General features: G+C 51.1%; 1 protein-coding gene across 2 annotated transcripts in view; it reads right to left on the minus strand.

Annotated features, from left to right (window-relative positions):
• Snph (syntaphilin) overlaps positions 1–23,175 on the minus strand; it is a 37,422-nt gene extending 14,247 nt beyond the window's left edge. Inside the window, exon 1 of one of the 2 annotated variants that reach the window (XM_042694793.1) lies at positions 23,079–23,175. The gene's annotated coding sequence lies outside the window, so the exon portion shown is untranslated. The remainder of the gene's footprint in view (positions 1–23,078) is intronic. The other variant, XM_042694792.1, reaches the window with a different exon arrangement.
• Between the last annotated feature and the right edge of the window lie 1,542 nt (positions 23,176–24,717).

A 24,717-nucleotide genomic window follows, 5' to 3' on the forward strand; every position in this document is an offset into this window, starting at 1 on the left:
ACTTAAGCCAGGATCTTGACGTGTGGGCATTAGGGGGCCATGGATCCTGGTGTTCTCCCATCTACAAGTGTCCTGACTCCCTCTGTCTTTCTGTGGTGACCCTCAGGACAGCCCTGTGAGTTGCCCTGTCACTGCCCAGTCCTTGTGGCTAGGGCCCCTTCCCCGCCCTGTGGTCCCAGGGCACAGGACTTCTCTATGCAGGATCAGCCCTGCAGCCTGTTCCCTAAGGAGATCCCTGGCACTTTCAGTCTTGTCCACTCAGCAGGGCCACACCTTGGGCAGAAACTCAGGAACAAGCCCCAGGGAACTGCCTAGGGACAAACACAAGCTGTAACCCAAGGGCCGAAGCACAGGCTCGTTCAGGCGTCAGGCGGTCTTGTCTCTCAGACTTCTGCACCTAACACACTCGGATCCCAGGCTTGCTCACAGAGCAGTGGCCCTCCCACTGGGTGCATTCAATGACTAGGGCACCTGGGTCTCAGTTTCCCCATTTGCCAAGTCAGGAAGTGGAATTCCTTCAAGGTACACTAAGTGTTTGACTCCATCTGCAATCTGGAGGCACTCAGGCTGAGGGGGTTCACCTAAGATTCTAGCTAAGCAAAGGTTCCTGTAGGCTTATCTGGCAATGACCTCTCTTCAAAGTATCAGCTACCAAGGAAACAGGAAAAGCAACTGGAAAGTCTGTGCCCAAGGGCTGTGCAAGGCAGCGCATTGTAGTGGGTCCTGGGTGGGACCCTCTCCCCACCAAGGCAACCCCAGATCACCAAACAACCCCCCTGCCCATCAAACTGCAGAGTGCCTAGACCGCTAATGCAGAGGAGGCTACAAAAGATGGACAGGCCTGGGTGTGTGTGTGCCAGCCACCCAGAACGGGCTCCAGGGCTGCTGGAGCACTACTCAGGTGCTCAGCATGGAGCTTAGGCCTTCAAACCACCCAGACAGGGCCTGGCTCTGGGGTGCTGAGGCTCAGAACCTCCCTCTCGTTTCATCTGAGGAAGTTCCTCTTCTAGTGGTTCTATGTGTGGGAGATGTGAAGGCTAAAGGGGATCATCAACTTGGTTGAATCGACAAGCACCTAGCAGATCAGTGAATCAAGGCTCTGGAGGGGGGCTGGGAAGGTGGCTCAGTGGTAGAGCGCTTGCCTTGCATGCCTGAGGCCCTGGGTTCGATTCCTCAGCACCACATAAGCAAAAAGAAAAAAGCCGGAAGTGGCGCTGTGGCTCAAGTGGTAGAGCGCTAGCCTTGAGCTGAAGAGCTGAGGGACAGTGCCCAGGCCCAGAGTTCAGGCCCCAGGAGGGATCTGTGAGGGGTCTCCAGGTACTAGGGGGGAAAAATCCAACCCCCCTAAATGCAGGTAGTACCATCTCATGAGCCTAAGGGCTGAGAAAAAGAAAGCCCCCCTCCCTGTCTGTCTGTCTGTCTGTCTGTCTGTCTGTCTGTCTCTCTGCTTCCTGGCCACCTTAATGTGAGCTGTTCTATTCCGCTATCCCCTCCCCATCTGGATGTGCTGAAACCCCTAAACGTTTGAGCCAAAAGAAATGCTTCCTCCTGTATTCTGTTACTGCACTGCAAACGGACTTACACAGAGGGATGAAGTAAGACTTTTACTTTAGCCATCCTCGGACTTGAACTCTGGGCCTTGAGTGTGCTAGGCAGGTGCTCTGCACTTGAGCTATACCCTCAGACTTTTTCTCCTTTTCCTTTTCTTTTTTTTTTTAGGGTCTAAGACCAGGACTCACACTCAGTACCTGCCACTTTTGCTCTCTGGCTAGTGGTTTACCAACATGAGCTGTGCCTCCAACCTCCCTCAGCCCCTGCCCCCCCTTTTTTTTTTAAAACTTTACTTATTTTTCATGATAGGATCCCTTTTGGGGGAGGGGAGTCTGGACCAGCCTTGGACTGTAATCCTCCTGTTGGCACCTCCCACACAGCTGGGATTATAGGTGTGTGCACCATCACATCTGGCCACAATTATTCCTTAAGAGTTCAGGGCTGATGGCCTGGGTCCATGGTAGAGTGCTCAACCTAGCATGAACAAAGCCTTGGATTCCAGCCCCAGCACTACAATTTAAGGGGGAAAAAAGTGGAGTACAGGTTAAAAAAAAAACCTATGTAATATATACTTTGCATAATGCAGTAGGACTTCCTATCTGCTAGGATGGCCATGAAAAGCCGACAGTCTGGAAGGGCATGGAGAAGCTGGGATGCTCATGTGTTGCTGGGGCTGAGGTGAAACAGTGAAGCTGCCGTGGGGGAAGAGCCGGGAGGTGCCTCGAACAGTTGTACAGAATGGGATGCCTGAGCCAGCAAATTCCCTACTCAGTCTGCCCCCTAAACGTTAGGGTCAGGCATTCAAGCAAGAGCCAAGCAGGATGGATTGGAGCAGCACCTTCCCAACGGCCAAGGGGCAGAGCCCACATTCCACCCATCACCACAGGAATGAGTGAACACAGTGCAGGATCTCTATGCCCTGCGAGACTTAACCAGAGAAAGGGAGGAGGCACTGGCACAGAAGATAGCATGGAGGAACCTGACACCAAAGACCATACCATGTGCAACTCTATTTGTCTAAAATACCCAGCCCAGGTGACTGCAGAGATGGCAGAGTGTCTGCCAAGGGGGAGGGGAAGAGGGTAAAGGGGCTAGGGGAGGATTTCCTTTTTGGGGGATGAGGGACCCCCATTAGTTTTGGTCACACATTTTGTGAACATACAACCCCCTGAGTGGTCCAGTCTAAAGGGGACGAATTTTAAGACATGTGAATTCTATCTCAATTAAAATACTTCGAGTCTACAGAATACATAGTGTAAAAGAATCATTGTACCAAGGTGGTCCAGAAAGGAGTAAGGAATGGCCCAGACTGGCTCAGCGGGTGGCAGCAGGCAAGAAGAGTCGGTACTCGCCCTCTGCCTGAGTCTAGCATAGGCCTAGGTGCCTTTGGGGTCTCCTGGCCCTATGTTAGACTAGAGGAGGCAGCTAACAGTGGCTGCCCCTGTCCAGACTCCCTGCAGAGGAAGCCAGGCAGTGATCAATGACCCTGAAGTTGTTGGGCTAGAAGCGTAACAAAGGGGGCATCTCGGATGCCAGACTGAGAAGGCCCATGTTGCTCCTGTAACATAGAGGCCTCATAATTCCCTGGCCCTGTTATAGGAACAATGTCTACCTTTCCTGCCAGCCCCAAAGCACAGAGTGGGGAGCAGGGGGCCAGGTCCCTGAATCCTGGGCCCCTCCTGTTTCCATGAAGCAGGGCCGTAGAGATAGGAGGCCAGCACAGTGCAGAGCCAGCTCACACAGAATTCCTCCAGCGTCTCTGTCCTCACCACAGCAAGTCAGTCTGTCCCTGTTCCTCTAAGAGTCAGTGTCATGGGCAAAGGAGAACCTCCAATCAGAGCCCAATTGCCACACACCCCTGGCAGCCAGGATGATGTGTATGTAAGGGTCTCCACTGAGACCCCCTGTAGCTCCCAGCCTTGTTCAGGGCCTCTCTGGTGACTCTGGCCCTGTGATCTAAGTCTCAGCTACCCTACATGTTCAGTGGGAACCACATCCCTGCCCTGCCGGGCTTTGTGGGAGCCTACCAAGAATGATACATGGAGAGAATAATTCTTGGGAAATTAGAGGCCTCATCACTTCTTGCTCTTTTTTATTTTTTTTGGTGCTGGTCCTGGGGCTTGAAGTCAGGGCATTGTGCACTAGTCCTTGAGCTTTTTGTGTTCAAGACTAACACTCTACCACTTGGACTACAGCTCTACTTCTGGTTTGGGAGGTAGTTTATTAGAGACAAGAGTCATACAGATTTTTCTTCCTGGGCTGGCTTTGAACCGAATTCCTCAGATCTTAGCACCTGAGTAGCTAGGATTATAGATGTGAGCCACCAGCATCTACTTTACTTCTTGCCTTTTGTTTTGGTGCCGGTTCTGGGGCTTGGACTCTTGTGCTCTTTCTTAGCTTTCTTTTGCTCATGGCTAACATTCTACCACTTGAGCCACAGCTCCACTTCTGGCTTTTGTTGTTATTGTTGTTGTTCATGGGGCTTGATCTCTGGGCTTGGGCGCTGTGCTTGTGCTCTCTGGCACTCTACCACTTGAGCCACAGCACCACTTCTGGTTTTCTAGTGGTTTATTGGAGATAAGAGTCTCACAGACTTTCCTGCCCAGGATGGCTTTGAACCATGATCCTCAGATCACAGCCTCCTGAGTAGCTAGGATTTCAGGCGTGAGTCATGGGCCCCCAACTTTCTCCCTCAAGGAGTTGAAGTAGGTCCTGGACAGCCACCTCTGCCAGGCCAGGGCTGCTCTAGGGCAATGGCTGGCAGGCCTCTTGCATGGGTAATTGCTGCAGAAGGTCCTTCTCTCCATCTTCCCAGCTGCTCCAGGACGGCCCCTCTGTAGACACCAGGGAGAGGTGTGGGGCAGAGGGGCCATAGTGCCAGCCCCAGCTTGGCCGCCTGGCAAGTGGCTGCCGGCAGATGGAGGCCCCTCAGTAGCCCTGGCCACGGCATATGTTTCCCTGGGCTTCCTGACTGATAGAGCTGTCAAGCCTAGCCGCTCTCATCATCTCTCCTCCTGCGGCCCCAGCTCTGATGTCATCTGAAGGGGAAGATCGTGGCATTTTGAGACCCGTGAAGTCTCTCTTCTAGCAGAGCTTTGCCTTGGTTCTTTGGGAATCCCTGAGTCAATTCACCCACTTATCCCACTGTTTAGCCCAAGTATCAACAGAAGCTAGGATGGAAAGGATCTTTGGTAGAACTGACAACACTGTCATTTTATATGGAGAAACTAAAACCCAGGATCACATGAGAGCATGTTTGTAAAGAGCCTCTAGTGACAAGCCTGCTACTCTAAAGCCTCGACCTCTCACCTTCAATGAAAGTCAAAGATCAACAAGAGCAAAGCATGGCTTTTCAAGTAAAGAAGTCTTCAGATGACAAGCAGGTGACACCAAAGCCCAGGGAAGAGGGGTGACTTCAGCCTGACCACCAAGTGCAAACACAGTGGCAATGATGGGGTTCAGATTTGATGTGGAGCTTCCTAGCTGCCAAAGTGCAAAGAGAAATTATGCTCAGTCTTGCTCTCATGGTTTAGGGGAGAGCAGGTAGCAGATTCGTTCTTTGAAAGACATGAAGATACCCCTTCAAATGAACGTTGAAACATTTTGTGTGGGATTGATTGCTGCAGAAGCTTACCCCTTGAGAATCTAAAAGGAGTGCAGTAAGACAGAGGATAGTGTCCCACAAGCGCTCACATAAGTATGTGCCATGCTTTCTTCGTAGAAGAGAAAAGGACTCATGAACATGCGGAGATGCCATCAGATGGGCAGGGACCCACAGTCCCTTTCCACAGAGACAGAATTCTCCCAACCTGAGTGCCTTCCAAACAGATACCATCAGTAACACATACTCTCTCTCTCCCTCTCTCTCATATCTAGTATTTCCATGACAGCCTAGTCTAACTGTCACATTTTTCTAGGCAGAAACTGAGGGCTTGCCAAAGGCCACAACCTGAGTGAGCGCGTCAGGGGACAGGAGCCAGAGGGCTGAGCCAAGCTCATTCTGCTCCCACCAGCAGCTCCTGGCAACCACTTCTGTTGGAAGCCTAGTCTCATCTGTCTCTCTTCCTGCAGCTCCTGGGGCTGAGCGCCGAGCCCAGCGATGGGGGCCCAGCTCAGCCCACATCACACCGCTCATCTCCCCTCTCAGAGCAGTGTTTCCTGCAGCTGCCGGCGGTCCTGCTGTGCTCAGCAGCTGGTCCCTGTCCAGCTGATTTCCAATGGCATGTCCCACGTCATGCTGGATTCTCTCACCTTCGGCAGGGTCTCGTGTGGCTCACACTTGCTGCAGAGGGGTGGGTGATCAAAACCATCCTCTCTTGCGGTCTACCCTCCCTGGAGATGCTGTCTTGCTTTAGTTGAGCAAAGGTGAACATTAAAATTTGTACATTTATTTGTTTTTTTTTTGCTGGTGGTCCTGAGGGCTTGAACTCAACCATCCCTGATTTCTTTTGCTCAAGGTTCTAACCACTTGAGCTACAGCTCAACGTCTAGCTTTATTTCTTGGCAGCAGCGGGCGGGTGGGAGGTGTCATTTATTGGAGATAAGAGCCTCATAGCCTTTCCTCTCTGAGCAGGCTTCAAACTGTGATTGTCAGATCTCAGCCTCCTGAGTAGATACGATTACAGGTGTGAGCCACTAGTGCCCAACAACAACAACAACAAAAAAATGCTTTCGGAGGTCCACTTCAAGGATAAAGCCTTTGTCTTGGAATGAGTTTCATCCCTTCTCTGTGAGGTCCACTGATCAAACAGAAGCAGCCATGGTTAAGGAATCAAGGATGCCAACATTTGCACTTCAGCTTCTACTAGCCACCAGCCACCATCTCCGTAACGGGGGGGGGGGGGGGGGGGGGGGGGAGGAGGAGGGCATTACTCCCCTAGGACAGTTCTCATTTTTACTATAATTCGTATTTTATCTTTATCCTAGTCCAAAAATCTTAACCTGAGATATTGTAATAGTTTGTATTTGTTCCTGACAGCTGAGCATTTTTTTTAACCTTCTGAGTTTCTACTGGCAAAAATAAGAAAGGAAGGAAGGAAGGAAGGAAGGAAGGAAGGAAGGAAGGAAGGAAGGAAGGAAGGAAGGAAGGAAGGAAGGAAGGAAGGAAGGAAGGAAGGAAGGAAGGAAGGGAGGAAGGAAAGAAGGAAGGAAGGGAGGGAGGGAGGGAGGGAGGGAGGGAAAGAAAAGAAAAGAAGGGGGGTTGGTAGCTCATACCTATAATACTAGCTACTAAGAAGGCTGAGATCTGAGGATTGCAGTTTGAAGCTAGCCAGGGCAAGAAAGTCCATGAGACTCTTAGCTCCAATAAAATACTCAGAAAAAGTGATGAGTGCTAGCCTTGCACAAAACAAGCTCATGGACAGTGCTTAAACTCTGAGTTCAAGGACAAGGAAGGAAGGAAGGAAGGAAGGAAGGAAGGGAGGGAGGGAGGGAGGGAGGGAGGGAGGGAGGGAGGGAGGGAGGGAAAGAAAAGAGAGAGAAAAGGAGGGAGGGAGGAAGGAAGTACAAACTAATGTCTACCAAATAACACAAATTTGGGATATTGTCACTTGGGTCTACCACCTCAAAAGGAATATGTACAAAACACAACTGCTTGGTCTTCAGAAAGAAGGAAGTTCCTGTGGCTTTATTTATTTCAGTGGATAGCAATGCCAGCATTCCAGGCAGCTGGGGTGCCACCCTAACCCGCATTGAGAACTTTATGCCTTGCTCTCTGCGTACAGAACTTCCAGTGCCTCACTCTGCTCCAAGCCCTCCCCACTTCCTGGATGCAATACTCTCCTAACAGCTCCCCTCTCTCCCCAGTAATCACATCATGAAGCCCCTCTGCTCAAACCCCCTCTGCCAGAAGCCAAGCCGTTACTTTGGCTGGTGTACCTGAACGTCCTTCTTTCCCTCCCCTTATCTCTCTGACCTCAGCTACTTCTCTCCCTGCAACTCTGCTCTGGCTACCCTACCTTCTCACACATTTTCACCTCAGGCCTTTGCACAAGCTTATTCTTCTACCTGAACGTGCTGCTCCCAGACAGATCCCTGCCCAGTGTATTCACTTCCCACGTTAGGCCTTTGGTCTAGTTTATTTTCTCAGGGAATCACCTCTGACCTCCCTCCTAATTTAAGAAAACAAGTCCTCACTGACAGCTTGCTCATATTTTCTCCCATACTTCATTTTTCTCTATAGTCCATAGCAACCTGTATCATATGGACACTATTTATTTATTATCTTTAGCACATAAGCTCCAGGAAGGCAAGGAAGTGCACCCATTTTGATACTTATTTAGCCCACAGTCCACCGGCTTTTACCACTCGCAGAATGGATCAGTGGACCTGCATGCATCTGGGTTAATGCTGCTCCCCAGGTAAGTATGGGCTTTGCGTCAAATCCATGAGGGGCAGGAAAGGCTTGGTGGTGCTTTGGTTCTATGATTATAGTCCTTGCTACACAGGGTCCTATTTAGTGGGCTAGTTTGTCCTGCCAGGTTGTGAGTGGGCACCCTCAGGGCTCAGGGGAGCCTGGAGCACAACACACTCATGCACTGGGCCCTAGAGACAGAAGGAGAGCTGCCCCTTACTCAGTACCCAGCAGGGGCCAGGGACCATCCTCTGCACCACATCTATCCTCTCCCCTCTCACCCCTCCCACACGCCAGGGCACACCAGAAATGCTTTGTCTACTGTATCTTCTTGGTTTGAGATAGGTCTTGTGACATAGCCCAGGATGGCCTTGAACCCTTGATCCTCAGCCTCCGAAGGACTGGAATGACTCGCATGGGCCGCCACACCCAGTGAGAGCTCAGAACTGACGCTAGCACCCCTCCAGCCCTCAGAGAGACGAAGACACACAACTGCAGTCAGCCATTACTTTTCTCGGATCTGTGAAGGAACCTATTTGCTAGAACTTATTTTTAATCCCAAATTGCTACTCGTGCCTCCTCCACAGCGGTTCGCAGACATGCACACAGGACAAAGGTTTCCAGGGCCCGGGGTGCAGGTTCTGGGAGAAGGCGCCCTTCTTATTTCAGCCCCTGTACTCTAAGTTGGCGTCTGGATGGAGGTCACACACTGCCACGCTTTTTACCTTTTGGGTGGTGATGTTGTCATTTTATAAAAGGCCCACAGATGACTGCTGACATGCTGCCTCGGGTTCCTGAACGGGAAGGCTCTGAAGGGCTGGGGAGATCAGGGTAGGGCACTGGCCCAGCACCCATGAAGCCCTGAGTTCAACTCCAGTACTGCAAGCCTTAAAAGGGGTGTTGACAAGGATGTCAGGGCCTCTGAAAATAGGAATTCCTGCCTCCCAAACGTCCAGGTCCTCCTTTTCTCTTCATGACAGACCCTACTTTTGTCCAGGGGTGACAGTGTACACACACACACACACCCTCCTCCATGTCTACAGGTACACACACACACACACACACACACACACACACACACACACACACACACACACACACACACACACACACACACACACACACACACACACACACACACACACACACACACACACACCCTCCTCCATGTCTACAGGTGCAGCGGCAGCTCAGGCCTAGGCGTTGCGAGCAGCAACACCTTGGCCTTGAGAACCTGGCCAGTGGCCTGTTTACTTGCAAGGACTACAAGAGAGGCAGGCACCATGGCTTCGGGGACTTGGACTTCTCCTAGGAGTCTGGAACACAGCGGCATTCAGAGTCAAGGCTTCGCAGACACCTGCTGAACAAAGCCAGGCAGCTGGCCAGGGACCTTGGCATTCCAGACCCTGTGAAGTCACTTTGCGGACACCTGGGGGAGGGGCTCTGGGAGTCACGCCCTCCCTCAGGAGAAAGCCTGGCGCAGCAGAGAGGGCACCTGGAGCAAGAGACAGCTCTGCTATCAAGTCACACACCCAAGCCTAAGGACACACACCTGCGATTTTTCTTTTCTTTTTTGGCCAGTCATGGGGCTTGAACTCAGGGCTTGGGCGCTGTTCCTGACATTTTTTAATTTATTTTTTTGCCCAAGGCTAGTGCTCTACCACTTTGAGCCACAGTGCCACTTGTGGTTTTCTGGTGGTTAATTGGACATAAGAGTCTCATGGACTTATTTGCCCAGGCTGGCTTCAAACTACAATCCTCAGATCTCTGTCTCCTGAGCAGCTAGGATTACAGGTGTGATCCACTGGCACCTGGCAGTTTCCCCAATCTTTTAACTCCAGTGGACATTCTCCCACCCCTCAGAGCCTCCCACCCACTGTGGTGCCACCTTAAAGACCAGGAGGAGTGGGGGGGGGTGGCAGAAGTGTTGTCCCAGCACTAAAAGGCATGGGGTGGGGGTGTGGGGGCAGACAGAGTAGGTTCTCACTCTCTGGAGATCAGCATTCTGTGTGGGTTCTGGAAACTTCCATGAGCAAAGGGAGGGTTCTGAAAGATGTGTACTAAGATCTTTCAGGTGCCTTCACAGCTGGGAGTGGCACTGAACACAGAAGCAGGAGGCCAATCTTTCTCTCAGGCTGTTTTTCTTAGTGTTTTTCACACAAAAGATGAAACTCCTTCCAGGCCTTGCAGGACGATACATACATCGGGAAGAAATATTTGTGAAATATGTATTTGACAAAGAACCCACACTTCAAATGGATAAAGAAGAACTCAGTAAGACCACTAACCTAATCTTTTAATTGGTAAAATATATGAACAGAGTTTAATCAAATAAGTGGATGCCAAATAGGCCCACAAAATAACACACAGCCTTATTATACCGTAGAAGATGCGCATTACTGCCATGTACCTATTTCAATGGCTAAGGTGGTCAGGTATTTGTGGCTCCACCTATAATCCTAGCTACTCAGAAGGCCGAGATCTGGAGAACTGTGGTTTAAAGCCAGCCTGGGCAGAGAAACCCATGAGACTCTATCTCTAATTAAGCAGCAAAAATGCCAGATTAGAGGTGTGGCTCCAGTAGTAGAATAAGAAATCCAAGCAAGTTATAAAGTCCTGAGTTCAAACCCTAGTACTGGCAAAAAAAAAAAAAAATTAAAGACAGACTATCCTAAATGTTGACAAAGGATATGGAAGAATCAGAACTCTCATGAACTACTGATGAGAATATAAAATGGCACAAACACTTGGAAGTCTCTCAGAAAATTAAATACATATTTACTAAATAATATGGCCGTTCTACTCCCAGGTCTTTATACAAAAAAGCTAGAATACTATTATGTTCCTTGACAGATTTACACACAAATGTTCAGATGAGCTTATTGTTTTGTTTGTCTGCCAGTCTTGGGGCTTGAACTCTGGGCCTGGACACTGTCTCTGAGCTCATTTTGCTCAAGGCTAGCATTCTTCCACTTGAGCCACAGCGCCACTTCTGGCTTTTGCTGTGATTAATTAGGGTTAACAGTCTTACAGACTTTCCTGTCCAAGCTGGCTTTGAACTCGATCCTCAGATCTCAAGCTCCTAAGTAGCTAGGATTACAGGTGTGAACCACTGGCTCCCTGCACAAGCTGTTGTCGTTGTTGTTTTGAATTTTTGTCACTTGTGGGGCTTGAACTCAGGGACTTGGTGCTACCCCTGAGCTTCTTTGTGCACAAGGCTAGTAGTCTACCACTTAGCCACAGTACCACTTCCAGTTTTTGAGTGGTTAATTGGAGATGATGGAGACTTTTCTGTCCCGGCTGGCTTCAAACCATGATCCTCAGATCTCAGCCTCCTAAGTAGCTAGGCTTATAGGCATGAGCCACTGGCATCTGCCTTCTAGCTTTTTCCCCCAGAAAGTCCTGGGGCTTGAACTCAGGGCCTCAGCACTGTCCCTGAGCTTCTTTTGCTCAGGGCTAGCACTCTACCATTTGAGCCACAGTGCTACTTCTGACTTTTTCTGTTTATGTGGGACTGAGGAATCAAACCCAGGACTTCATGCATGCTAGGCAAGCACTCTACCACTGAGCCATACTACCAGTCCACAAGCTTGTTTTTGTAGTAGCAAAAAAATGAAACAAAACAAGAACAAATGTCCACCAATGGATGAAAGGATAAACAACAGTCTATCCATACAATGGAGTATTACTCAGCAATAAAGCAGAATTAACTATGGTACGTAAGACATGATTCTCAAAATGCTTATGCTGAAGAAGACAGGCCTTCCAAATGCATAGTGTATGATTCCTTTGATAGAAACTTCCAAAATGCAAAGCAATCTTTAGAGATAGAAAGCAGCTAGTTGCTCCCTGGAGAGGAATGGAAAAACAGCCTGAGTGAAAGGAACTAATTAGGGCAAAAGGAAGCACTTGGGGATGATGGACATGCTCATTATCTCAACCATGGTCATGGCTTCATGAGGATATATGTTTGTCAAACTGACCAGAACTATACTTTAAATATATACAGCCACCCAGGTGCTGGTGGCTCACACCTGCCATCCTAGCTACTCAGGCAACAGAGATCTGACAATCTGAGGTTCGAAGCCAGCCAGAGCAAAAAAAGTCAGAGGCAGAGCTGTGATTCAAGTGGTAGAGTGCCAGACTTGAGTGAAAAGGCTTAGGGACAGTGCTCAGACCCTGAATTCAAATCCTAGTACCAACAGGCATGTACACACACACACACATACACACACACACACACACACACACACACACACACACACACACACACACACACACACTCTCTCTCTCTCTCTCTCTCTCTCTCTCTCTCCCATAAGAACCTGCCACGTGACCTCTAGGCTGAGGATCTTTGCATGCCAGCCCTGTGCTGGCCACTGGGCTGCAGAGGTAAATCCACCACCTTCCTTGCTCTAGGAAATGTTTAGCTCGCACACTTTCCACACTCAAGGCAGGGTCTGTGCCTGCTCCTCCTTCCTCTTTGGCCTTCATTGCATTGCCAGACTCACCACCTCCTGGGAGAAAGTCTTCACTGAGCTCACTATGCCAGCAGAACTCTGCCTTTTATCTATACTAAACAGACAGTCAGGCTGAACCCCAACTGATTTCTAATAATTAACTAATGGGCGCGGAGTCAAGTCTTCACAGAAGCATGGAAATTCGGGGCAGGAAAGAACTTGCAGCCTTCAGGGCTCTACATCCACATGACTGAAGCACCATTTGTCTGAGTGACCTTCCTGTCCTGAAGGTACCAGAGCCTGTAGACTCCTCCAAGGAGGCGGAAGCTGAGATCTTTGGAAAATATGGACTTCATAAGGTTCCTTCTAACTATGGATGGAAAGAGACTGGGATTCATTAAGCCCCTACCAGAAGGGGAACACTGTGTTTGGGGCTTGAACACATATGGGTGTACTAATACTATTTAATTCTATGTGGGCTTTGCTCTTTGGGACTAGGATTAATTATGATGCCCATTTGTGTGTGTGTGTGCGCGCACATGCACGCACAGAATTACTGAGGCCTGGTGCTCTTGCTCAGCTTCTTTGATCACAGCTGTCACTCTACCCCCTTCAGCTACACCTCCACTTCCAGTTTCTTGCTGGTTGTTTGGAGGTAAAGGTCTTGTGGATTTGTCTGTTTAGGCTGTTTTTGAGCCTTGATGCACAGATCTCTTAGCCTCCTGAGTAGCTGGGATTACAGGTGTCAGCCACCAGCACCTGGCATGATGCCCCGTTTCTACTAAAAAGGCAAGGGAGAGTCAGAGAAATGAAATGACTTCCCATGATCACAAAGTCAGTCCACAGTAGGAGGCAAGGGAGCAGTCTGGGGCTTCTGTCTCATGTATGCCCTCTGCTGTCGACCACTCGGGGCAGGACAAGAGCCAGCACCACTTTGGCTTGGGTCCTGGTTTTTCTCACCTGGATGGCTGACCTTGGGGCTGCCTTACTAAGACTCATCTCCTGGCTGTCCTAAGGAACTCTGAGGCCTAATCTCTCTCAGGTTCAGAGTCCCATGGAGAGGCCAGAGGGATCCCATCTTCAATAGCAGAGCTTAGCTAATGGTGAAGGGCTTGGGCTCTGGGGGGAAGAGCTAGGGGAGTCATAAGAGGATCTCCAGTAGCTCACGCCTATAATCCTTGCCACTCAGGAGGCTGAGATCTGAGGACTGCATTTCAAAGCCAGCCTGGGCAGGAAAGTTTGTGAGACTCTTATTTCCAATTAACCACCATAAAGCTGGAAGTAGAGCTGTGGCTCAAGTGGTAGAGCACTATCCTTGAGCATAAATGCTCAAGTCTTGAGTTCAAGTGTCAGGGCCTGCATTAAACAAAAGTGGGGGGATCTCTGAAGAGCATCTGACCTGGGCCTTGGGATGGATCTTAATTTTGGTTGCAGCATTAGTAGCGGGGAGAACATTTCAAAGGCAGAATGGAGCTAGTCAAAGTCCTCGTGAGCAAAGGCAGCCTTTATATTCAATGTACATTATGCAAGAATTGAATTATGTAACTTGAGGGTGAAGATGGGAGGGGAAAAGTGGGGGAGAACAATAGAAGGGGTGACACTGATCAAGACACATTGTACTCATGACCTGACATGGAACTGTAACCTCTGTACAACTACCTCATCATAAAATAACTTAAAAAGTCACTGTAGAAAGGAATAGTACGGAGGGAAGTCACTGACCGGGGGAAGATTGCCTGTGGCATGACTTAGGGACTTTGCTGGCATATCAAGCATCAAGATGCTGGGTGCCAGTGGCTCACGCCTGTAATCTTAGCTACTCAGGAGGCTGATATCTGAGGATCACAGTTCAAAGCCAGCCCAGACAGAAAAGTTACTGTGAGACTCTTATGTCCAATTAATCACTAAAAATTCAGAAACGGGCCTGTGGCTCAAAGTGGTAGAGTGCTAGCCTTGAGCAAAAGAACTCAGGGACAGCACTAAGCCCTGAGTCTGAGCCCCACAAACAACAAACAAACAAACAAGCAAACCCCAAAGCATCAAGATGTCCTTTTCCACCTCTCAGCTGACTGCTCAGGCCCAGGGTTTACTCTTAAGAGCCCAACTAAGTGCTGAGGAGGGAGCAATGGACAGGCACATGCCTCCTCTGAAAACAGGATGAGGGCAAGAAAAAGGAGAGAACAAAGGGACAGATTGAGGGATGAGCAAAGTATTCTCTCCCAATATTCTTGAGGCCTGTGAGGTCCCCCAACCCCAGGCTTGCATGGAGGGAAGCTCCATGGTTAACCTGGATAAACATCAGGACTCAGACAGGTATAGAAGCCTCAGAAGCCCTTGGAGAGAAAGCAGCAGGAGGAAGCAGTTTTGAGGGCACAACTTTCACATAGAGGCTCCCCACAGATCATCCCATCTCCTCCCAGGCAGGAACAATCGATCCCTCTCTAAAAGATGAAAAAATGGCCCAGGGGGATAAACACATTGTGTCTGAAAGTCTCAGGCTAACAAAGTGGTAGAGCTGGAAAGGAGCCAGGCCTGACTCTGAAACTAGTGCTCATCCAGAACTCTGGAGCTCCCAGGAGACCCAGGGGCACTTCAAGGGTTGGAGCCAAGGCCCCTCCCTGCTGGCCTGGTCCCTTCTCCCCCAAAAGTGAGAGATGGTCTCTGTCACACAGCTTTGCCTCACTGCACAGCTGAGGTTTAACAGGCTTCCCCCTCCCACTCCCCCACTTAAGCTAAATGTCCAAAGTGCCACTTTGGAAAGGGAGGGAGGAGGGGAGTGGGTGCTAGAATGAAGGCAGGAGGGGGAGGATAGGAAGCAAGATGGGGAGAGATCTCAGACTGGTCTCCCTAGGAGGTTCTGGGGAAAAACCCCAGATTTACTGTGCCTCCATTGCCCCGGGGAGCTGAGAGCTGCCCCTGTGCTGGGGGCAGTTGACCTGTGACCCTCTTCTACCTTCCTGCAGCCCAACCCTGCCAGCTCTTCAGATCCTGCTCTAGATCCTGCTTCTCCTCCAGGAAGCCTTCCTGATACCCCACCCTAAAGCACCATTACTTTGACCAGCCCTGTACTAGAATTCCAATCCTGTGTCATTGGCAAGAGGAGAGCCTATGGTCACTCTGCCTCATTGTAAGAATTGTTTTAGGAGTTCTCAGGCCTCAGTGTGGAGCCCAGGGATGAGCCAGCTCTCAAAGTATGATGTCTTGTTAGAAGGTTGTTACTAAGAACACACTCCCTTGAAACGTGTCACAATCTGCCCCCCTTGTGGGCACTTCCAATACTGGTCTGAAATCTGCCCTCCTGGGGTGTGGGAAGCCATCCTCTCTCACCTGTGACTGAGCTTCAGATACCTGTGGATGACATCTCCACCCCAGGCGAGTGCTGGCTACAGAGTGGGAAGCCATGTCCAGTGCTGGGTTGGAGTCCTGACCCAGCCAACTGGGTGGAGATGTCACTTTGGGTTAGGTTCTTCTTTCCAGTACTCCTAGTTTTTCCACCTGCAAAACTCCTTCCCTCACCCCGTAGCACTGTGTCTTACCTATCCTTTGTATTCAACAAATGGTAGAATTAGTTGTTGTTGTTTTTTTATCTCAAGAATCATGTATCTGGAGGCAGATCCACTTAGAGGAAAGAAACACAGCTTTGATGCCCGACAGACCAGCATCTAGGAATCAAATGATTTCTCATCTCCCAACTTCCGTGTCCTCACTTAGTGGTGTTTGTTTTTAGTGCTGAGGATCGAATCCAGGGCCTTACATGTAAAAGCGTGTGCTCCATGAGTGAGCTCCACCCTCAGTCCTGAGTTGCTTTGCTGCTGCTCTTGTCCTCTGACCCATCTGTATTCTGCCTTTCTTCAGGGTCTGCTTAATTTCCAAGCCAACAATGACAGGGTCACTTTAGGATAAGGCTGACACAGCACTGAGGGCAGAGCCCGTCTCCACATCTGCCCTCTGCAACAGGTGTTCGGCTGGCTAGCACCTACCACTCAGAAGCACACGGTTGAATGACATCATTGTTAATACACCATACATTATATACTTATATACCATCCACACATCCATCTATCCATCTTCTTTCCAGCTAGGCTAGAAAGAACCCCCGAAAGGGAGGCAGCACAGCTCACTGCCTGCAGATGGCTAGACACTCAGTATATTCTAGGGGAAAGAATGGATGCAAACATTTCTTAGCATTTTCTGCCATGGCCTGAATATATCCTTACCACCTTGGGTGCTGTGTGTGTGTGTGTGATGAATATTTGATCAGCTGGAGCCACAGGAATGTAAACTGCCATCAGTGGCTTGAATCTGAAGCCCAGAGGCCCAGAAGCATGTCGGTGGGGTTCCTCCTGTCAATTAGGAGCTCCTCTGCAATCCTTCTCTAGAATGCTCTAGGCACCCTCTGCAACCAGAGTCCAACCTCTGCTCCACACAGCCACGTGGCAAAGCGGCATGTAGACAGATGGCTGTTGGCCAGATCATGGCTCCACCCAAGCAAAAGGCAGTAGCTGTGTGTCGCTGCAAGGCCTAGCTTCTACAAACAGGAGCTGCCCCTCCCTAGCACAGGGCCTCCAGGTGTCTCTCCTCACACTTCTGGCGTCTGCGCCAGGTTTCACAGGCCAGGTGCCAAGAGCCCTCTTCTGAGGCTGCCCACCAAGCTTCCAGAGGCACGATGGTAGGGAGGCCTGGTTAGTGCCAGTACAGAGGTGTCTGGGCGCCCCTGTCCCCAGATAGTTGTGACAGTACTGCCAAAAACGAAGGGACACCATTAAAGGCCTCCGATTTGGGAGGGCAGCAGCAAACCATCGCAGGCTGCCAGGGTAAGACTAAATTCTCAGCCTGGCAGACTAGGCTTGTTCCAGCTTCCCTGCCATGTCTCCCTCCTCTTTCTCTGCCCTCCTCTGTGAACCACCTGACCACTTCTGAGCATTCTGTGCCCCTCGGAGGTCACCTGTGGATGGCCTTTCCCAGGTGTGGTTTACTATGTGTGTTTGAAAACGTTGCTTTGGTTGGCTTCGTTTTAAATTAAGGGAGGTCCCAGCAATGATCCTGACTTCTCTCCTCCAGATCAGCCGATGTGAGAGCTCTGGGCCCACGTCCCTTGCGAGAATGACAGAGCAGGGCAGCAGCTGTCCAGTGGGCATTTGCTGAGCACTACGGCCCCCAAGAGCCTGTCTGGTCTGCTTGGTCTTTGTAGACAAGTACAGTTGAGGCCCCTGATTTAGGTGTTTTTCTAGGAGTACAGACCTCCTAAAAATCTTGGGAGATAGGAAGCATTTTCCCATTTTACAGATGAGAAACAGAGGCCCTGAGAGTAAAAAGAAGTAGGCAAAGATTCAGACCCAGGCCATCAGACTCTACAGCCAGCACAAGGATACCACACACCTGGGAAAATGAGTAAAATGTGAACAAGAAAGTGAGGAACTTTCTCTGTTGCAATGCTGGAGAGAGAACCATGGTCTCATGCACACAGACAAGTGCTGTTCCCCCGAGCTACATCCCCAGCCTGCAGTTTTTGTTTCTTTGTTTTTTCAAAAGCAAAATGTAGTTAGGTATGGTGATGCACATCTGTAATCCCAGCTACTCAGGAGGTAGAGATGGGAAGATCACAAATTTGAGGCCAGCTCAACAAAGTGAATACAAGATTCTATCTGGAAAAAGAAAAGAAAAAAAAAGCAGAAGGAATGAGGAGCTCAAGTGGCAGAAGGTGAGTTCCAGGACCTGAGTTCAATCCCAAGCACCGTAAAAACGAGAAAGAACGAAGAGCAGACTGTATACAATTTGAAGTGGTTCCTTTTGTCCTGACATGATAGCTTTTTTTTTGTTTTGTTTTTAATTTAGAAGTTAGAGGCATTCAAAGGCTCTGTCTCCTACTATGTAGTAGTAAACAGAACTCAAGATGCCATTTGAAATGACCTTATCTAGAGAAATGGAAAACTGGCCAACTCAGGCTAGATTCCGAAACGTACGATCTCTGTGAATCAAGTCCAGAACTGCTATCCTTACTGCTCCGTGCAGCAGAAGGCTGCTCCTCCTGCTCCTGGTTCAAAGCACACTGCAGTCCATCTATCTGTATTTCCATCATCCTGTCTTTGAAGAGGTGGCTTTTGAGTCAAGCCATTCCCAAGCCCTCCCTCTCCAGCAAATCCACAGAGCTTTGTTTCTGTTTGTTACGTGTATCTCATTCTTTCTCAAGTTACAGTTATCTGTACCTTGTCTACCCTTACACTCCCCCTGAAGTAGCTAGAGAGAAGAAAGTGTTGCTGGATGGCTAGCGTGTCAGATTTTGAAAAGCCCTTATGGATGTCCATTTAGCAGGTCTGGAAGGCTAAGGCCCTCACCCCAGGCTACCCAGTGTGTCCATGGCAGAGCCAGAGTGAGGAACAAGTCTCCTGACTCCTCATTGCTGGCTCTTTCCACAGCACCCGGCTGCATCCCAGACTCTCCTGGTTTTTGTTTGGCTCAGCACCTCTATCCAGAGGACAGTGCTGGGCATGTGACAAACACTTCAAAAATGCCCATCCATTAAAGATGCAAAGCAGTCTGGGAACACAGGCTTCTTCCTCTACCAGGGCCCTCAGCTCAAACCCGCATCAAACCTCTACTTGGTGCCAGCTGTCCAGCAGATAAGAAAAGGCCCACGGGCCATAGTGGCCTAGCTCCAGAGATATCCCATGTGGTACAGACATGCAACTCCCACCAGACAGCATGGTATCCCAAACCTGCCGACTAGTCCTGGGTAAATGTCCCCACCTCTCCAGGCTGAGCTGCAACTCTAATAGATGGAATGTTCGGGACCCAGAAGGAGAAACCCCCAAGCCTACTGGATGGTTATAGACACCAGATGGGCTTTCCAACCAGAAATTTCAAAGTCTTGCTTCTAGAAGTCTGAAGGACAGAAGCTTTTGGTCTAATTGGGACGAATGGATAGTTCAATTGAAGCTGCCACAGAGTGGGAATGAATGGTCCTTCCTATTGTCTGGCCATCTTCTGAGCTGTGAGGAACTAGAACCAATCGGTCTCTAGCACTGTTTGTAAACGTCAAGCTATGTAGAATCCTGTTGTAAGCATTATTATTATTTCCAGCAATCAGCACAAGAAATAAGATGATAATGGCATTCTACTCCCATAGCCATGGTGTCAGACCCATCAGGAGGACAGACCATCTCCCACCTTCTTTCTGCTCCCCTGTACCCTTGGATCACTATGCCACACAACTCCTAGACATCTTTTCAAAACCTACATGTTTGGGTATCTTTCTCCTTCTGTTAGATGTGAAAATTAGGGATCATTTCTTACTCTCTCCACATCCTGTACTCTTGGCCTAGAGTATGGAATGTTATTGGCTAGAAAACAATAAATTCTGAGCCATGTTCATCAAGACCAGAAATCCCTTACACCCCAGTATTGGCGTAAGGTCACAATTGAGGCCTTTTAGATCAAAATGTCACATATAATCCAATAGAGGGATGGAGCCACTGGCTCACCCCAGGTTACCCAGTCAATGGAAGGGCTCAGATGAGAAGCAATGCCCCGACTTCCAATCCAATGTGCCTCCAGCTATACGTCCTCTAAGATCTAGAATACATTAGCTGTAGAACCCCGGACAAAATTCTTGGCCTGCCTGCTCTGGCTTCTTCACTTGTAAAATGACTTGAAAAGTACGTGATTGAGAACACGCAAAACAGCAAGCACATAGGAAGCACTCAAAAGCTGTCTGTCAGGACTGTCATTTGGACCCAGCCATTCTCTTGGGTAAAGAAGCACCCATTTCCCCATCAGCCAAGCAGAGATCCTGGTGAAAACCCTGCAGTTCTGACTCACACACTCTTCAGCTCAACCCTGCCAGTCCTCTGCAGCAGTCGCTTTGGGAAAATGCTGGCTCTCTCATCTTGAATCCTTCATTCCCTTACTGGCTTGAAAACCCGGTGTCAGGGCACAAGGGCACACATACTGCTCACGACTGCATGGTTTGTGTGGGCAGTCGGTGGAAGCTTTAGAAGCGCATGCGCTTCCTAAGCTGGAGAGGCCCCAGCTCCATCACTTCCAGCTGTGCAGTCGTGAGCTCATCCCTTTCACTCTCTGTGCCTCCGTCTCCTTATTTTCAAATAGGTATCGTTTGTTATGAGGACAGAGAATGGTCCAGGATTCCATAAATGATCCAAAGAGTAATAAAGCGTTGCCCACCTTTCTTTTAAAACATCTATTTGACAAAATTCCAGAACCAGAAGGGGCCTTAGGGATTAACTCGTCCCCAATCCCCTCCGTATAAAAATAGGACATGGAAGCTGGGCCTGATTGACCCAAGGTCATACAAGGAGGCTGGGGTGCAAGAGGGCCTGGGATCTAGGTCTCCTGACTTTTCTACCGCCTGTCTAATTTGGCTCACTTGATTCTTCTGACCTTCTCCCTTCCTGCTCATGCAGCAATGGCTGCAACTACTCCTCAAATCCTCATCCCTTCACAGTCTCATCTTACATCAGCCAGCACCATCTGGACCCCTGCTTGCCAACAGCACCCCCTTCCCCCAGGCACATCTGGTTCTTCTGGCCCTCGTCAGGAAGCTTAGAGGAGCTGGAAAAATACTCTTCAACCACTGGCAATGGCCAGAGTAATGGTACGAGTGACAGTAGCAGTTGTGATAATCAACACCTGTGCAGTACCCTATATTTCGCAGTCCTCTCACCTGCTGCAGAAATACGTTGTACTTTCTCCCCAACCTGGCTGGTTAGAGATTACCACCTCTCCTACCATATTCAATTCAACACTTACTAAGCACTTACTTTGTCCCTAGTCATGAGCCAGAGACTAGAGACACAGAGGAGCCGCCTGGGCCTCTGCTGAGAGGCGCTCACAGTCTAACGGGGATCTAGGACAGAGCAGGGGACATGATGATTCCTTTTGGCCTATATGATACAGCAGCAAAATGTTCCTCCCCACCCTGTGGGCAGCCTTTATCTTGCTTCAAAAGGCAGAAGGTATCTGTGGAACAAACTAGAACAAAAAAAGCTGGTCGGTAGGTTGAAAATGACAGCAGGAAGGAAGATGAATAGGAAATACGGGCACCCAAAACTTAACTCCCTTGTCTCAGGGACAGTGGAGCGAGGGGCTCCAGGGAGGCCAAGAGAGCTGTAGTGGGATTCATGTAAAATTTGCAAGACTTGGTCCCTTCTTCCCTAGCAGCACACAAGATGTGGATGCCTCTGTGCCCTTGGAGACGCCACAGGGAGGGGAGTGGGGGTGCAAACCCAGGGCTGGGCTCTACATGATGGTCCTTGCGACCATCATTTCCTAAAATGATGTCACAGCCAATGTTTGCAGCTCCTGGGTGCTGCCTCGGCCTGGTGGCTCAACACAGTCCAGCGTTTGTTATTCTCTGGCAGGGACACCTTCCACAGAGGTGTGGGAGAGACTGGCAGGGTAAGGGAGGACTAAAAGCAGCCTCTCCCCCTAGTCAGTCAGTCTGTCTGTCTCTGTCTCTCTGTCTAAGTATTGAGTCTCTGAGAGCTTACTAGGTGCCAGGCACAGGCACTATTTCAGGAGCTTCCTCACATATCTCATTTAACCCTCATGACAACCCTCTGAGGCAGAGCCCTCCTCCCCAGGTTTACAGCTGGAGAAGTCCAAGCTTGAGAGCAAGGAGTAATGCCACAGTTCTGGAATGCCACAGCAGGACCGACAGGTGCTTCGAGTTCCATGAGGCCAAGGTCAATGTTTTCTCTTGAGAAGTCCAGAGTTGACAGACATCAACCAAGGAAACCCCCAATCACTCCATGGTCCTCAACGTAAGTTGTTTCAGGAGAGGGGCTCCCCCCACAACATGTCAGAGCAGCCCAAGTGGCACTCTATAATCCTACAATTCCTGCCTTTAATAAATCAGCAGACAGACACCTACGCCCAAAGAACTGTAAGATGGCTACTGTGACCAACTAGCTAGTTAAGGGCCTTAAAGTTAAATCTCTGACACCCTCCTCACAGAGACCATCTTTTTTTTTTTTCTTCTGTGAAGCTCCTACTTCCCAACCCACACCACCAGATGGGCAGCGAAGGCCACGGAGGGAGGCGGCATGTGATCAGGCCTCTCCTCAGTCTGCAGGGCTGAGGCAGGGAATATGGGCTTCCCGGGCCAGCAGGTGTTGCAAGCCAGCCTGGTTCTCTGCTGGGGAGGGGGTCCCCGCGGAAGCTCCAGGAAGGCAGATGTCCTACTCTAGAGGAATGGGTGTTGCCCCCCCCCCCGCCCTTCCCGGATCTACTGCAGGGAGGGCTCTGGTGCATCCCAGAGGGGAAGATGGGAAGGAAACAGTCATTGGCACTTGACCTTGGGGTGGGTGTGGGTGTTCAAAACAGACACGGGACGCTTCGGTGTCTGCCCAAGGCCAGAAGAGGGTCGGGCGGAGTGGGGAGTTGCTGAAGACCACCCCCTCCCCAACCGCCCACCCTTGGGCGTCTGGCCTGCATCCCGCAGCATCCCGCGGGTGAATCTCGCGGCTGCGCGGGGTGGGGGCGGGGGTGCTGTGGAGGATGCAGGGGAGTGAAGGGTGGGGGACGTGAGTCACGATGGATTCCCCCTTCGGCTGGTCCCCCCTGAGGTTCTGGCGCAGCGCGCGTCCGCCAGCCCCCCCCCCCCACGCCCGGGTCGCCGGGCGGGGGCGGGCGGAGGCGGGGAGCGGCGCGGGCCCCCCCCCCCGCCGCCCCATCCCGCTCGGCCGCGGCCTCCTCACCTGGGTCCACTCGCCCACCGCAGTCCCGCCGGCTCGCACGACTCCGGCCCGGCTTGGCGCAGCGCCTCTGCAGTCGCCGCCGCAGCCGCAGCCGCCCGGCCCCGCGCTCAGCAACCTGCGGCGGTGGGGAAGGAGGGAGAGACCGACGCGGGCGGGTGAGCGCGGGCGCGGGGCCGCGGTCCGCAACTCCGCGGCCCCCGCCGCCCCCGCCGCCCCTTCCCGCGCGGACTCGGGGCGCGGCGGGCCCGCGGGTCCCCCGGGGGCCCTGGCATCACCTGCGAAGGCGTCCATGGCGCTGGCTGCCCTGGCCCCGGACGGCCGCCGCGCCGCGCCGCGCCGAGCCCCTCGCTGCTGGCGGCTGGCCGCGAGCTGGCCGGGCGCTCGCCGGGGCGGGGGCTGCCGGGAGGGAGGAGGGAGGGGCGGGGAGGTGGATGCCGGCGCCCAGCCAGTCGGCGGCCGCCGGCAGCTGCGTAAGCCGCCGGGCCGCACTTTCCTTCTTAAAGAGATAGTTGATCGCCCTCCGGAGGGCGCTGCTGCGGGGACTCCGGGGCGGGGCGGGAGGCGCCCTGGCCCGCCGACACCCCGGCCCCGGCCAGGCCCTGCCGCTCCGGGGGTCCCGAATGTGGGGCGGCTCGCAGAGACACGTACGCCCCCCTCCCCAAAGCAGGGCTGCACCGCAGGGCGCCCCGGGCGGGCGGGCCGCGCCTGAGCCCCCGACGCCGCCGACGCGGGAATTACTAGGACGACAGGACCAACACACTTAGCCGTCGCGAGCTGAGGTGTTTGCTCGCGACGCCCCCCGCCTCCCTCCGTCTCCCGGCTGCTAGGCTGAGGGAACCCGGGAGCCACCGTCCGCTTCCAGCTCTGGTTCAGGAGGTCAGGCTTCAGGGACTGGGTTCTTCCCTGGCCCACGTGCGGAAGGGAGGTGGGGTGGGGCTCTCGTGAACTCAGAATCAGCTGGTGCTGTTGTCACCTTTGCCATCTGACCTCCTGTTCCGCAGCTTTACCTGCACCCGCACGGCCTTCCTGGCTGAGGCCTCGGCTGGGGCCTTCGTACTTGCTGTCCCCCTGCCTAAAACACTCCGGATGCACACGGTTTGCAGCCTCACTCCTTCGCCCCTACCCCGGGGGCTAGGCTTCAGCTAGGCCTTCCTAGATCACCTGCATAAAATAGGTATTTCTTCTTCCCCCCCCGCTCTTACCAACATATGGTATATTTATTATGAGTTTTATCATCTCACTAGAATAGATACTTTGTGTGTGTGTGGTGTGATGTGGCTATGGTCCCGAGGCTTAGAACAGAGCCTAACATATAGTAGGTGCTCAATAAATAACAGCTGAGTGAATGAGCAAAGTACATTATGCCAGGCTCTAGTCTTAGCCAGGTACCATCTTAGATGTCCTTTTGTCTGAAGGCTCATCATTAAGTCTGTTCTTGCCGAAGCTGAACTCATACCCTCTCCTCTCACCCCGTTGATTTTCTTAGAAACTTAAACATAAATTCATTGTACAAGGGGATTTCATCATGATATTTATGAACGTATAATGTATTTTGATTAAATTTATCCATTCTCCCTTCCTTACCTTTTTAAATTTTTTGCTGGGTTTTGTTATGCTTTTTTTTTTGTCTGTTGTGGGG

The sequence above is a fragment of the Dipodomys spectabilis genome, unplaced genomic scaffold (genome assembly GCF_019054845.1).
Source record: "Dipodomys spectabilis isolate Male_0828 unplaced genomic scaffold, ASM1905484v1 ptg000175l, whole genome shotgun sequence".
In the NCBI taxonomy this organism is placed as follows: domain Eukaryota; kingdom Metazoa; phylum Chordata; class Mammalia; order Rodentia; family Heteromyidae; genus Dipodomys; species Dipodomys spectabilis.